The sequence below is a fragment of the Pezoporus occidentalis genome, unplaced genomic scaffold (genome assembly GCF_034315485.1).
Source record: "Pezoporus occidentalis ecotype Australia unplaced genomic scaffold, CSIRO_AGI_Poc_V1 ctg42, whole genome shotgun sequence".
Taxonomy (NCBI): Eukaryota; Metazoa; Chordata; class Aves; order Psittaciformes; family Psittacidae; genus Pezoporus; species Pezoporus occidentalis.
This window is the reverse complement of record NW_026915747.1, coordinates 3,300,354-3,315,117: the sequence shown is the minus strand read 5'-3', so window position 1 is coordinate 3,315,117 and position 14,764 is coordinate 3,300,354.

The following is a 14,764-nucleotide window of genomic DNA, read 5'->3' as shown; positions in this document are numbered from 1 at the left end:
CTGTGTAATAACCCCCAAAAGGTTTCTTCTCACAGTATTTTTTCTGCTCTCCTGTTGGGATTGTGCAAATTTCTGGCCTCCACAGCCTGTTTTGTTAAGGAATTCCACAGGCTTGCAATCTGTTGTATAAAAACCACCATACACTGTTTGTTTCAAACATAATTTAATTTTATGTGCTTTAGTTATGAGTAGGTATTTGGATCAATCCCTGTCCATCTTTTCCATGATGCATATGCTTTTGTAGATATCCGTTGCATCTTCCCCTAAATTATATCTAGTTCCACATTTAGTGTGCAAAAAGTCCTACCGGCATAAAAAAAAAATAATAAATCAGACACTCTATTTTTAAATTAAATGATATCCATGAGTAATTTATACTTCTCTTTTGAAGCTTGCTTCATTATAATGCCATTATTTGATTTAATCATATCGATTTTGTAATCCTGCTTGGCAATGTTATGTCTGTAGCAAGCCAAAAGAGGCAGTCAAGATGGAGCAGTGCTGTCAGACCAAAACAGTCTGTAGTAGGACAGAGAGTGGGACATGGAAAATTACTGTCATAATTTACGGACAAACACTGTAGCCAAGTGTCTCAGTAATAACATGCTGGCATGTATGCTGCTGGGTAATCTAGACAGTGATCGGGCTGTGATAAAAATCCTGTGCTAATAAATATTTCACAAGCTGCTGGTAGGGTCAGAAATTGATTTACAGATCAAAGTGGAAAGTCATGTGTATGTATTCTAATGAATTCTAACAAAAGATCAAAAAAGGAGTATTATTTTTAGACAGTTTGAAGAAATTGGTTGGTGTTATCATACCAAATATATTGATTCCTGAAGGGAAAGTGTGTGTGGCTTTTTAAAATCTTGTTTTCTGAAGTTCTGCAAGTTCATAAATTTAAAAGCAAATGAGTAGAAGTGAGGGATTGATTGCAAATTCTGACCCATAGCATTCATAATTTGCTTCTAAGCAAAGGGTACGCCACATCTAGATGTAAGGTGAGATTTATCTATTTGAACATGAAAGCATCTGAGCTAAACACTGCAGAGCACTATTCCTGAATCATGTAGGAGGAGGAATAACTAAATGTAACGGTGCAGTTCATGTGACTAAATGCAGAGGTCCCCTTCCAAATGTGATGAATCATTTCCACATTGTAGGTGTCCAGAGCTTACACATGAATCCCACTTAACTGTCTATTACAGCTTGTCCCAGCTTAGGCATTTCCTCAAGGGTGACTGCGAGCTCTCCTTGTACTTGTCAGTTCATAGTCACTTGGCAATTGCTGTCTTTTAATCTGGTGGTTTTAGTGTCAGTCACACTACCATGAACCTCTCATGCAGTCCTCCAGACTGTCTTTATGGAAAAGATGCAGTTTCCCTGATAACACTGCTGAGGAACAGAAGAACTGGAAAGTGTGGGGTGTTTCTTGCCTTTAGCCAAGGCTGTGACTGTCATCCATACAGCCACTACCCCATCAGCCCTCCTTGGGAATGGCATTCTTCACTGAGCAGTGGCATGGCATCAGGGTGGTCTTCACAGACCAGTTACTTCCGTGGTTGCCCAGTTGTTCTCACTAGGCTAGGTCTGAAGTTAGTGCTGCCACAGCTCTGCAGGTACTGCTGTCTGCCTGCATGAGCAGCACCCTTCCTTTGGTGAGAGCAGTCATGCCTTTGCAGATGCACCCAGTGAGGCGAGACTATGTAGGGTTAGCAGTGGGAACTGGCAGATGGCAGCGAGCTGTGACAGTATGTCTTGGCACTGAGGTGAGAGTTTGGCAGTAAAGTGAAGTCAGATGCCAGAAGATAGTGAAAAGTGGCAACTGGCAATCACTGCTGGCATGGCGATAAGGCTTTGGCAGTAAGAGGAGGTTCTGTGCTCCCTGTTAAGAAAAAATGACTCTTAACAGTAAGATGTGATACTGTTGCTGACATTGGTGAAGTATTTTTTTTGGCAGTGCAGGTCTCCTTGCAAATAGGTCTCTTCTGGGGTTACTTAGAATAGAATAGACTATTTCACTTTGAATGATCATCTAGTCCAACTGCTTGGCTACTTCAGGGCTGACCAAAAGTTAAAACATGTTACTAAAGGCATTGTCAAAATGCTTTTTAAACACTGACGGCTGTGAGGCATCCGCTACTTCTCTAGGAAACCTGTTCTGGTGTTTGACCACTCTCTTGGTAAAGAAATGCTTCATAAAGCCCAGTCTGAACCTCCCCTGGTGCAGTTCTGAGCCATTCCCATATGTCCTATCACTGGATACCAGGGAAAAGAGATCAGCACCTCCCTTCTCACTTCCCCTCCTCAGGAAGCTGCTGAGAGTAATGAGGTCTCAGCCTCCTTTTCTTTGAACTAGACAAGCCCACAGTCTTCAGCTGCTCTGCAGGACATTCTGTTTGGCCCATTCACCAGCTTTGTTGCCCTGCCCAGCACTACGCACAGCACTCAAAGTGAGGCTGCCTCAACGATGAATACAGTAGGATAATCACCTCTTTTGGTCTGCTGTTTATGCTGTGTTTAATGCACCCCAGGATGTGGTTTGCCCTGTTGGTTGCCAGGGCACAGTGCTGACTCCTACTGAGACTGCTGCTGACCAGCACCACAGATCCCTTTCTGCAGGGCTGATCTCCAGCTACTCCTCTCCCAGTTTACACTTGTGCCCAGTATTACTTCATCCAAGGTGCAGAATCCAGCATTTCAACTTGTCAAATTTCATCCTGTTAAACATAGTCCAATGCTTCAGTCTATCTAGGTGCCTCTTCAAGGCCTCCTGTCCCTCAAGAGAGTCAACAGCACCTCCTGGTCTGGTATCACCAGCAGACTGGCTAGTGATGCACTCAACTCCTGCATCCAGATCATTGATAAGCACTTTGAAAAGAGCTGGCTGTAGAATTGAACCCTGAAGAACATGGCTGATGACTGGCCACCTGCTTGAAGCAGCCCCATTCACTGCAACCCACTGAGCCCTGCCTTTCAGCCATTTTCCATTCCACACATTGTAAACCTGCATGTCCCATAGCTAGATGGATGTTGTGAGGGACAATATCAAAGATCTTGCAAAAATCCAGAAAAGCTACATCCACTGCCTTACCTTCACCCGGGAGGTGGGTAACCTTATCATTAAAGGATATCAAATTAATTATACAGCACTTCTGTGAACCCGCATTGACTGTGCCTGGTGGTTGCACTACTCTTTAAATGCCTTTCAATTGTACCCCGGATAATCTCCAGGAATTGAGGTAGGACTAACAAGTCTGTAGTTCCCTAAAGTCTTTCCTCACACCCTTTTGTATATTGGAATAACACCGGCTAGCTTCCAGACAGCGGGGAGCTCCCCAGGCACCCAAGACCTTTGATAGATGATTGAAAGGTGTCCTGCCACAACATCCACCAGTTCCTTCAGAACTCTGGGGTGAATCCCATCAGGCAGGCGAACATTCAGCTCATACAGATGGTCCCTTATGATTTCAGTGTCCATAAATGGAAAGTCACAGTTCCACTCATGTTCTAAGTCGGGGCTTGTGCTCTAATGCTAAGTGGAGAAGACATTTGTTCATCAGCTAGTTGAGGTATTATCAGTCTTGGAGGTATATTGATTAATCAGTAAACATCATAACTGTTAATCAGTTACATCTTAGGCCTCCAATCTAAAGGAGAAGTCAGACACATAATAAACTATAATTATTTTAAAAGCTATTTTATATGCAAAAAGCTAAAACTATTTCCCAGAGACTTTCCAAAGAGTTATCTACAACAACCAAGAAAAATAAACAGGAAGTACTTCTGCATCCTGCGATGTGGGACTTTTCCAGCATTGACCTAGTGCTTTTCTTCTAATGTCATTATGGCGTTGACTGTGGAGTCAAGGGAGCTTACAGTGGTGCAAGCCAAAAGGCTGTATGGAGCCTGAATGTGGATGTTTTGTGGGGCCTCAGTACTGCAGCTGAAGACAGCGAGACACTGTTCTGAAATGCTTCAGTAGCAGAGACTGCAGCTGCAAACAGATTGCTCATGCCAGGAAATGCACAGTGTTAGGAAGTCTGGGCATGTCAGTGCATGGGGCTTGGAGGTGAAATTACCAGTGTGAGACTGAAGAGACATTCAGGCAGAGCCCACTGAAAGACAGAAACTAACAGCAAGGGAAAAATGAAGAAAAGAGCATCTTAAAAATTAATTTGAATTTCATTTTGGAAGTTTGTATTAATTTCAGGGGAGACTAAATATGAGGATGTGTTGTGTATTATGCTGGTTTTTGCTGGGGTAGAGTTAATGTTCTTCATAGTAGCTGCTATGGGCTGTGTTTTGGATTTGCTCTGGAAACAGTGCTAATAACATGGGGATGTTTTCGTTGCTGCTGAGCCATGCTTTCACAGAGCCAAGGCCTTTTCTGCTCCTCACACCACTGCACCAGTGAGCAGGCTGGGGGTGAACAAGGAGCTGGGATGGGACACAGGTGGGACAGCTGACCCCAACTGACCCAAGGGATATTCCACCCCATATGGTGTCATGCTCAGCATAAAAGCTGGGGGAAGGAGGAAAGGGAGGACGTTAGGAGTGATGGCTTTTTTCTTCCCAAGTAACCATTATGTGTGTTAGAGCCCTGCTGCCCTGGAGATGGCTGAACACCTGCCTGAATGTGGAAGTGTTGAGTGAATTCCTTGTCTTGCTTTGCTTGTGGACACAGCTTTTGCTCTACCTATTCAAGTGTCTTTATCTCAACGCACAAGTTTTCTCACTTTTCTCACTTTCTCACTTTTACTCTCAGTTGCTGGCTGGCGTTAAATCATGACAACATTGAGTTGATGATGACTTTATATTTGTATCTTTCTGTTGCCAGAAGACAGCTTGTTTCTTGTTTTAGTCTCTTGCTCCAAAATTCCAAATTCTGACAAAAGAAAGCAAGGCACATGCTTAACTGCTTTGCTGGGTACAGATTGCAATCAGCAACATTTTTTCAAACTCCACTCTGAAGCTTGCAAAGTAAAGGCTTCATCCTGCCAAACAGCGGTATTAAATATCACATGGGGGCCATCATAATTCAGTTCAGAGTAGCAAGCAGCATTTAAAGTTGAAGTAAACTCGTGATGCAAATGCACAAGTAAGTACAGATGAGATGGTGATGGCTTTTTTGTCATTAAACCCCAAGTGAAGGAGTGAGAGTCCTGACTTCTGCTAGTCCTGCTTGTTTGAGCATCACAAGCTAAAATATATAAGTATCATTTGGAGCAAGGAACAGAACTTTCTAGGACTCATAAACTGCTGGGAGCCCTTATCTTACTATGCTACACATGGGTTGCTGATTGCTTGTCCCTTCTCCCTGGTCCCATTAATCTTGCACTCTCTGCTGCACATTGGCACTACTTCAGCAGGATGGATGGAGAATACTATTGCTATAGCCTATTTTGTAGCATGAGTTGGCATTTTACTGAGAAGTACAATTCAAATTCTTCTCTGAAGAGGGCCTAAAGCTCAGATTTCTCACATCCTGGAGAAGTGCTGTAACCCTAGGAAGTATCACGTTGTCTCCTCTGCTGCAGGATGTCAGAATTTTCTTTAATGAAAAATAAAGGAAAACGCTAATGTTGTAATTTTACAGTTGCTCAGAGCATTCAGTTATGCTTAGTCTTGTTATTTCTGTGCATCAGCCTTCACATAAATGGTATGTTAAGAGGGAAGTTTTAACCCTACATCTTGACATACAGAAGAGGGTTTCCTTCTCTTGCATGTTTGTTAAGGAATTCTAGCTGGGTTCTGCACTGAGCTCCAGGTCTGCAAGGTAAGCTGTGCTGCCAGCAGGCTGAATGTACTGCTGTTACCCTGGAGGGAGTTCAGGAAGAGAGATTGCTGCAGAGGCAAAAGAGAGGCTGTGTTCCAGGAGGTAGAAAATGCAGGATGAACAGAGCAGAGAACTTGGCACAGGTTTGTGGAATAAGGAGAGTTGGGGTGAGGGACAACAGTGCTGGTTCACAACCACCCAGCAACTTCCAGCATGTTTGCTTGTGGGTCTTTGATTCTGTACAGGGTTATGAATATGCAGCTCTCCAGTCCCTGCAGCATTGGCCAGACCTGTGTCTGGTTCTGGAGAGGTGCACATGCCCTTCCCTGCAAAGATTCCTTTGCAGATGCTTAACAGGGAGTGAATGTGGTCTTCCCATTTTTGCTGCCACAGAGTGAAGACGATTCCAGGGAGATGGACAGCTCAAGCAAATGAAGGGGAGAAACAGCCCTCATCCAGATGGTCTCTAGCCAGCTCTGCAAGTAAAGATGTGGAAGGGAAAAGAAACAGGGAGAGGTAAGGAGGTAAGTGAAACTCCTGCATTTTTCTGGAGTTTCTGTTCATGCAGTTTGCAGTCTTTTTGATAGTGACCGTTAACTGCTACAATCAGTCAGCTCTTCTCACTACACAACTATTTTAACCCTGTTGCATACACTTGCAAAAATAATACAGATCATTGTTTTTAACACTGGTATTGTCCATTTAATTGTAAGGAAATGAGAAGGAGCAGCTGTGCCAACATATTATTATTAATGTATTTGAAACCAGTGGGTAATCTACACAGTTCAATTATAGGGATTCCTACGTCCCCAAGCCAGCAATCTCAGAGATTTACATTTTAATTGACATTTTATTCTGTAAAGGAAAATAAAAGCCCTCAGCTACCTAAGTCCTTGCAATTAATTAGACACAAAATACTCCATAAAGATTAACAGTGCCCTTATCCCAGGAGTGCTCAAAAAAAAAAAAAAAGGCACTTTAAAATCTGTAAGATATCAGTACAACATGTGTAACAACTGCTCACAGTCCACAAAACAACACAATGCATTTGCACAGTAAGTAATTACTCATTAGAACTGTCGGGTGTGGTACGTATTTGCGCACATATGGCATCCCTAATTTCTGTTGCCTGCTTTAAGTGCATAGTTCTTATGAGGGCACACTGTTTGGTTAAGGGATCTATCAGTATCTAGGTTCTGCTCCATAAAACAATATTCATGTCTAGTTTTCCAGTTACAGACTGACAGAAGCAAGTCACGGCTGTATGTACATTCTTTTGCAATCTTGACATCCAGGTGATTTTCAAGCCAGTGCCATTTTGCTTTTGTGTTCCGCGTGCATGAGTCAGTCCTACCCTAAATCTTCTAAATGTACTGAACTGCAAAGTAAAATTGCTGAGAGCTTGCTTCAGTACCTGAATGGATTTCTTCAGTCATGTATCATGGCCATGGAAGCCTGGAGTACCTCCCTTAGAGCCATGAGATCCTCCAGACATTGTGGAGCCATCACTGGTCATCCCATGTCAGCGAGGCAGTATAGTCCCACCTACCATGCTGTGTCTTGTTCTGTTGCTCCTTAAGTGTTGATGGATGAGAATGCAGCATTCATCTTGTTTGTCAGATTTATCATATGCTCTGTGTTCAGTCTCCATACTCAATGCCTTTACATAATGATGAGCTGTCTCTGTGATCCAGTGTCCCAAACCACAACTGCCAGCAAACACAGAACCAAACAGTGTGCAGGCCCTGCAAAGCCATATGCTTTGGCAGAATAACACAGCTTCTGCCCTTGAGCCTGCTAAGAAAAAGCAAAGTCTCACAATGCACTCCAGGGGAGTGACCTCCTGGAAGGAGCTCTGCATTCCCATGGAGAGGATGGATTTGCCCCTACCAGCTGCAATAAGACTGTTTGCACAGCATGAGCTCCAATAACAGTTGATTTGAGCCTGTTAGGCATGGGAGCAAAGGGCGTTGACTGTCTCAACATGCCATCCACATGTGCGGATGTGTGCATACTTTCTAATATGTACCTGCCTCATACAGATAGTTATTTTTGTACATTGCATTGGGGGGGGGTTCAGGCAGCCTTTGGCACAGCCTTTGGCAGATGCTGTTGTGTGTGCATTTGGGTATCTGCCTACCCCCTTAAGATGTTCCAGTGTAAACTGAACTACACTGGAAGGACTGAGTGTCCAGATTTCAGTTGGTGACATTCTTCATTGTTAGAAGGAAATACCACAGAAAAGGTAACGAAGAACCAGAATACCATCTTCAGTAGGACCTCCTGTCTAATGTTTGCAAATGGCCATGTAAAAATGGGGATTTCCTGCACTTATTTCCAGGCGTGGGCATATCTTCTCAAGGATGCCAAAACATGAATTTCTGGATGAGCACAATTGGATGAAAACTCCTAATAGAACCAGCGCCTTGCCTAGTTAATAAAAAATCTGGTCTTAATAATAACATAGCAACAAAGAGTATGAATTAAATTAGAGAATCATCTGGGTTTACTATTCAAGAACTGACACATAATCATCTTTTCCTCTTTGAATGAGCTTTGACTATAGCCTGTACATGAATACTTTGGCTTAATTTCAGATCACAGATTTAGAAGTGACTGAAGTAAAGAGCTGAGAAGGGAAAAATTCTTGCAGCATTTCTCAAAAAAAACCCCACAACAAACCAAACCCCAAATATACGTGAGAAGTAGAGGCATTTCTCAAGAGGAACGATAAGTATTGGTGCCACAGATGATATTGCCTTATGCAGCACAGTAAAACTTTTTTTTGCCCATGTCCAGAATGAGCCCAAGTCCAGCAAAACTAGGCAGCATCTGCATTGCACCCTGCGTTATGGCTGCTGCATTCCAATGAGTCCCCTAACAGAAGTGCTTGCAATCTGGCTCAGATGAGACTCCTCATAACTTCACAACATGCACACCTTGCCTACTACCTGCCCAGTCCTGCATGTCCTGAGTCAGTCAGGTTTGCTGGCTGCTGCAGCAGTGTTTGCAGACTCATAGTGTCCCCAGTCAGATCTGATCTGCACGTGTCCAGTAGTCTTTTCCTCAGGATATCCAGTGGCTGGGTCTGAACCATCATGGCAACCAAACTGCCCAACGCTTAGAAGTAAACAAAAAAACTGAAAGTCAAGCCCTTTGAACCCACCCAGCAGCCCTGTCCCAGCCCTCCACAGGGCTTGGTAGCTCAGGTCTAGTGTGGGACAAAGGCAAGAAACCTGCCTGAGCTGAGGAGGAACCAGAACTCATTCTCCAGGAATCCAGAGTGCTGGCCAATGCCATGCAGGGTTGTTAGTGTGACTGTCATTTTTGCTGTCTACATCTGTGTTATCTAGATTTTAGGGCTATCCACCTTGAGTAAGAAAAACAATTATGGTAATGGTCAAGCACTGGAAGAGGTTACCCAGGGAAGCTGTAGACTCTCCGACCTCAAAGCTATCAAAACCCCAACTGTATATGGCCCCCAGCAACCTGACCCTGCTGGAGGGGCTCAGAGCAGGGGGGTTGACTAGATGATCTCCAGAGGTCCCTTCCAAGCTATACCTATTCTATAGCCTCATGTTACATTGGCAGCATTTCACATCTCCAGTATGTCTGGAAAGATGCCCAAATCTGTGAAGAAAATACACCCTTGGGAGCTACTGTGGTGCCAGTGCTGTATCAGTGCTGCAAATCATGTCCCTCCAGTGCTGGCTGCAAACATTTTGCTCTGTAAGCCATGTCACCCCTAAGAGCTATTAGGGTAGAATTACATGCAACACATCTACAGAAAAGCTGGATTCTCATCTATCAACACAACAGGTTTTTCTTGTAATTCTACAGATGTAACTGATGTGGCCTTGGGGAAAACATTTTTAATTCCTGTGCTGTTAGTTCTGGCAAACCTTCATATTCTGCTGCTTTGTGGCCCTGGTTCTGTAAGACCTGACACTCTTTATTTTATTGTCCTACAGTCAGCTATGTTAAAAAAGTGGAAATACATTAGTAAGGTTGAGCCACTGCACACGTGTTTGCAGTGTTTGGTATCTGTATGTCATTTCACACAAACGGGCTCCGGTCCAGCCGAGCTCTCGCTGGGTGCTGCTGTAGTATAGGTGTCATCGTGTGGAGGTCTCCAATACTGACTGGGCTGCACTGAGCCACTCACCTTGGAACAGAAGAACATCAGTGACTGATTGAGTGGTTGAGTGATTTCCTACAGTGCAGAATTTGTATTATGAAAGAATACTGATTTTGGCATAAGCCTCTACTGCTAAAGTTTAAGTATGCCTAAAACTGTAAGCTGAAGTTAATGGTCATACCCCTTTGTTTGTGGGATAAAGACAAGTGGTGAAGCTCATGATATAAACTTGGAAGAGATAAAACCCCAACAGCCAAACAGATCAGATAGCAGACAAGGAGGCTAAAGCTGTCAGTCATAATGCACAAAATGGAGTTACACTAAATTAGCATTTTCCTTGGAAAGAATCAGGAAGATAAAATTAGTATAGGGGGAGATAACTTATGTATCACCATTATCTACTAGAGCTTGTTAAAAAATGACTAGTCATGTGAAAAAAACACCCACTGAGGGAGCCAGTTAATCTGCAGACAATTTAAGGAGCTAATTAAAAAAAAATCTGAATAATTTTGAACTCAAACAACTGCTTGAACCCTGAAGAAGTTCTATGTAGTCTGAAAATCCCCTATCATTTTACCCATAATTAAAATGGGTGAGTGACATGACAGGGGAACTACAGGCTCTGTAGTCTGCCCTGAGGAGGAACTGCAGAGAAGATGCGGTGTATGGTACCATACCTAGTGCCAATCAACAGGATCAGGGCAGATGCTGCCCCAGTAGGAGGGTTGTGGGGTGGATGTGGCTTCTTCCTAACCCTGCGTATGTCAGGTCACGTAGTATTTCCTGCTGGCAGGAACCGAAGGCTTTCCAGCTCTGCACAGTGCTGAAAAGTCTCTGTAGCTTCTTACACCTGATACATTTTGCTGAGAAGCCAAAGAGAAGACCAAGTGTTACATCGGGAACCCCAAAATCTACATCTGAAACAAATTATATCAAATACATTTGGACAAAATTACAGATTAGGTTGCTAAACTGAAATAATTTCTTGACGTGACAGACTTTTGGAAGGCATTTATAAGATATTAAATATGTATTCATTACCTTTGATACAGAAAATTACAGCACGAGAACCTTTCATGCTGATTCACAAGCTGCTCTATATGATTGATGGCTTGGCTTCTTGAACAAAGATCTGGGAAGGGCTTTACCCACGCTTGCTACAAGCATGATGACCAAAGGCAAGTGGGATATGAAAATCTGGTTGGAAAAAAGGCAGCTTAGGCAATCAGGAAGTGTTCGATCAGGACCAGCATCGCCTGGGCAATCACAAGCAACCCATGCCCTAGTCCGCCCGTACGCAAGGTTGGATCTGCAGCTTCCCATGCACCTTGTCACCTACTGTTTCAACTCTCTCTTGTCCATACAGACAAGTGAAAATAAGCCCTTCCAGCCTGTGCAGTGGATTTTTTAGGTGAGGGCAGTGTGTGCGGAACTGGCCCCACCCTTTACACCTGAGGTTTAACTGCCACAGCCTAGCTGGCTAGGATGGTGACAGCAAAGTCCTCAAGTCGTAGGTTTTATAAGAGTGTCCTTCTCTTAGACGGAAGACCATACAAGGCTAGGCGAGCTCCATCTGCCCGGGTTTGGAGATAGGAGTTTTCCTTCTCCTGTGAGGAAGACCTGTCTTCGCTAACAAAGATTCAGGAAGGGCTTTAACCCACGCATTCTGAACAAGACCGCACAGGTTCAGACCCCTGGTGCGACCGCTTGGCTGAGGAGCCACTGGCGAAGGTTACCATCTGCGGGCTTATGACTGAACGCCTCTAAGTCAGAATCACGCCTTGACACTTGATGTTGTGCTGTTGCGTCATCGGTCGCTCGAGATTGACCTGGGAGATGACAGTCTTGTTCAGAATGCTGCTCTATATATGACACTAACAACAGCACAGATATTTGGTGGAAAAAAATTATAAGCTTAGGTTATTCAGTAAAGCTTTTGCTGGAGCAGAATTATATTAGTATATAATGACATTTTCACATTAGAAGAAAAAGTCAAATAAAAACCAGCCAAGTCAGGCAAGACAGGTAATATCTGCAGAAAATGTGATGCTGCCCTTCAGTTATTCAGCTTAGTATCTGTGGGCTGTAGCTGTTCATCAGGATCCTAGAGCCACAAAGGGAAAACTAGTCTTTGTAATAGTATCATAGAATAGTTTGGATTAGAAGGGACCTTCAAATGTAACCTAGTCCAACCCCCCTGCAATGAGCAGGAACACCTTCACCTAGATCAGGTTGCCCAGAACCACATGCAGCCTGGCCTTGAACATCTTGAAGGACAGTGCATCCACAACCTCTCTGGGCAACTACTCCAGTGCTTCGCCACCCTCATTGTAAAGAGTTTTTCCCTCACATCCAGCCTGAACTTCCCTTCTTTATCTTAAAACCATTACCCCACATCCTATTGCAACTATTAGATTATGTTTTCTTATCTAGATGCAAGGTAAATACACAGACATTTTCAACTCGTGAAAGAAATGCAACTAGAAAAACCTATTAAAGGAATGTCACAGTGGCAACAATCTTTAACAGTTATCATGATTAAACCTGCAAAAACCTAGCTATTACCTGAAGAAAGAAACAAGGTGCCTGTATAAACCTTGCTCTGCATTGCACAACAGGAAACAGGAGTAACTCCACCAAAGTCTAAAATACACGGCATGAGTTAAAGCAGGCTACACAGTTTCTTTAAAGGCAATAGATGTGACCAGCCTGAGGCACTGCAGAGGGCAGGGTGTAATTTCTTCCTTTGTGAGGGAGAGGGAGAGGGAGGTGTGTGCCTCCATGGCACTGCCAGTGCAGTCTATGTCAGTGAGGTGGAAGAATTGCTGAGGTTCCCATCTCGTCCCATCAGTGCTAATGGAACCACTCAGGTGTTAATGGATTATTGCACCACACACACCTAACACAGCACATACAGGCAGCTGTTCAGAAATTCACAGTAAATCTGTAATATTCTGTTAAAAGGGGAGAAAGAGATTTGACAAGTACCTGATGGGAGATAATAATTTAAAGGTTGTCAGCCCTAATGCATGCAGATACACACCGATGTAAAGACTATACACTTGCTGATTATTGTTTCTTTTTTATTATATTACCTCCTGAGCTTGTAACAGGATTCTTTCCTTTGCAGTACATGGGGATTGGATATATCCTTACACAGAGCCTGTCTCCACACTGCATAAAGCAGTTCTTTCAAAGCAGCAAAACTGCTCAGTAAGGACTTGACTTTGCAGATGCAAACAGTACACTGGTATTTATAAAAGTTAGTGTTTGGGATAACCTTTAATTGGGATGCTTTAATTTCTCATGTTCTTAACCAGTTCTTGCAGTTCCCAACCTTTAAAATAAGTAACCTGACAGCCCCGCAGGTCTGACTGCACCAAAGCTGAGGGTTTGTTCATGCTTTTAATGTATACTGGTTGTCCACATTAACATTCTGACAGGACACTGAGTCAGCATCTTCCTCAAATATGGCCAGGCTTTCTGCATACACCCCTAACCTGCTGCACAGAAAAGAGATGTGGAAACAAAAAATTGAAACTCTTGAAATAAATAGGCCTGCAGTTTCCCTTTGCTTCTCAAAGCACATTCAAAAAGTCTGTGAGGTCCCAGAGGTTACTCAAGAGCTTCAATTACATCATCTTCCAGCACAAGAGTGCTCAGCGCCATCTAGGAAAATGCCCAGTTTTCAATGGCATTACTAACATGACTGAATTGACTAGTTTGTGTTTAGGCCCTATCTTCAGCTGACATCAGGAAATCTCTCAAGGAGTTGTTCTGTCATTCAGTGGAAGGCTTGCTGACATCAATTTTAATTGGAATTCTGGCTGAACCTGCTACCTCAGGCTTATGGATTACAAGGTTTATTACAGGTTTCCAGCCACAAGTCCAATGGAAAAACTTTCAGTGCAAAAACCTAGGAAAAGTGAATTCCTTTCCCAGTAGAAGCACAAGGAATTACTAAAATAGACAATTTTGGAGCACAGTGTGTCCCAGGATCTCAAATGTAACCTTACTTTGTAGGACATAACAATGAGCTTGATTCACTGGGGACTAACAAAGGAAAGGAGAATGTACTTTTAAAGCACTTCATTGTCTTCAGGAAGTTTTTTAATTGGATGTACTGTGCCAGGTAAGAGTTGATTTCCAGCCGGTTCCTTTGAGTTATTTACTCTTAAAATGTCCAAAACATCATTTACAAAAGGAACATGCCCAGATCAGATTTTGTTTAGTCCCAGGCAGATCTGCAGTGTTATCTGCATCAAGAGTACACAGCAACTTACAAGCAACAGCATTAATGTGCCTGTAATGGATTTATGTTTATTTCTACTATTAACCGATGATGTCAAAATAAATTACACTTTTCTGTAGTCCTTCTTCCCATGTGCAGTGAGAGCTGCTGGTGAAAAACATCTATTCTTTACATTTTCCCTTGCTAGATTTTTCTGTGGTAGCAATGACTCCATACACAAATGAGGGTCATGTACAGGACACTACCATAAAGGCCACATACGCTTATGTACAATCATTTTGAAGACTTAATTTCAGGATGTGCTGGAGTATAAAGGGGTGATACTGCAGTTACAGGTACTGCACTCATTTTCAGTGCAAACAGGATGGTAGCATCAACTGGGAATGTATTTGGGATGACTTATTGCCTAGTTAGCAGTACCTAGCACAACACACTTGAAATAAAAGCTTGATAGCATTATACTGGATGAAGAAATCTGCCTGAAGACTGGCAAAGAATTTGCTTTTAAAAATGGGCAGTGGCTTAAGCAAAATGGATGAACAGCCTGAGCAAGTGAATTGCACACTATTCACTAGCCTATTACTAGCAATTCCTT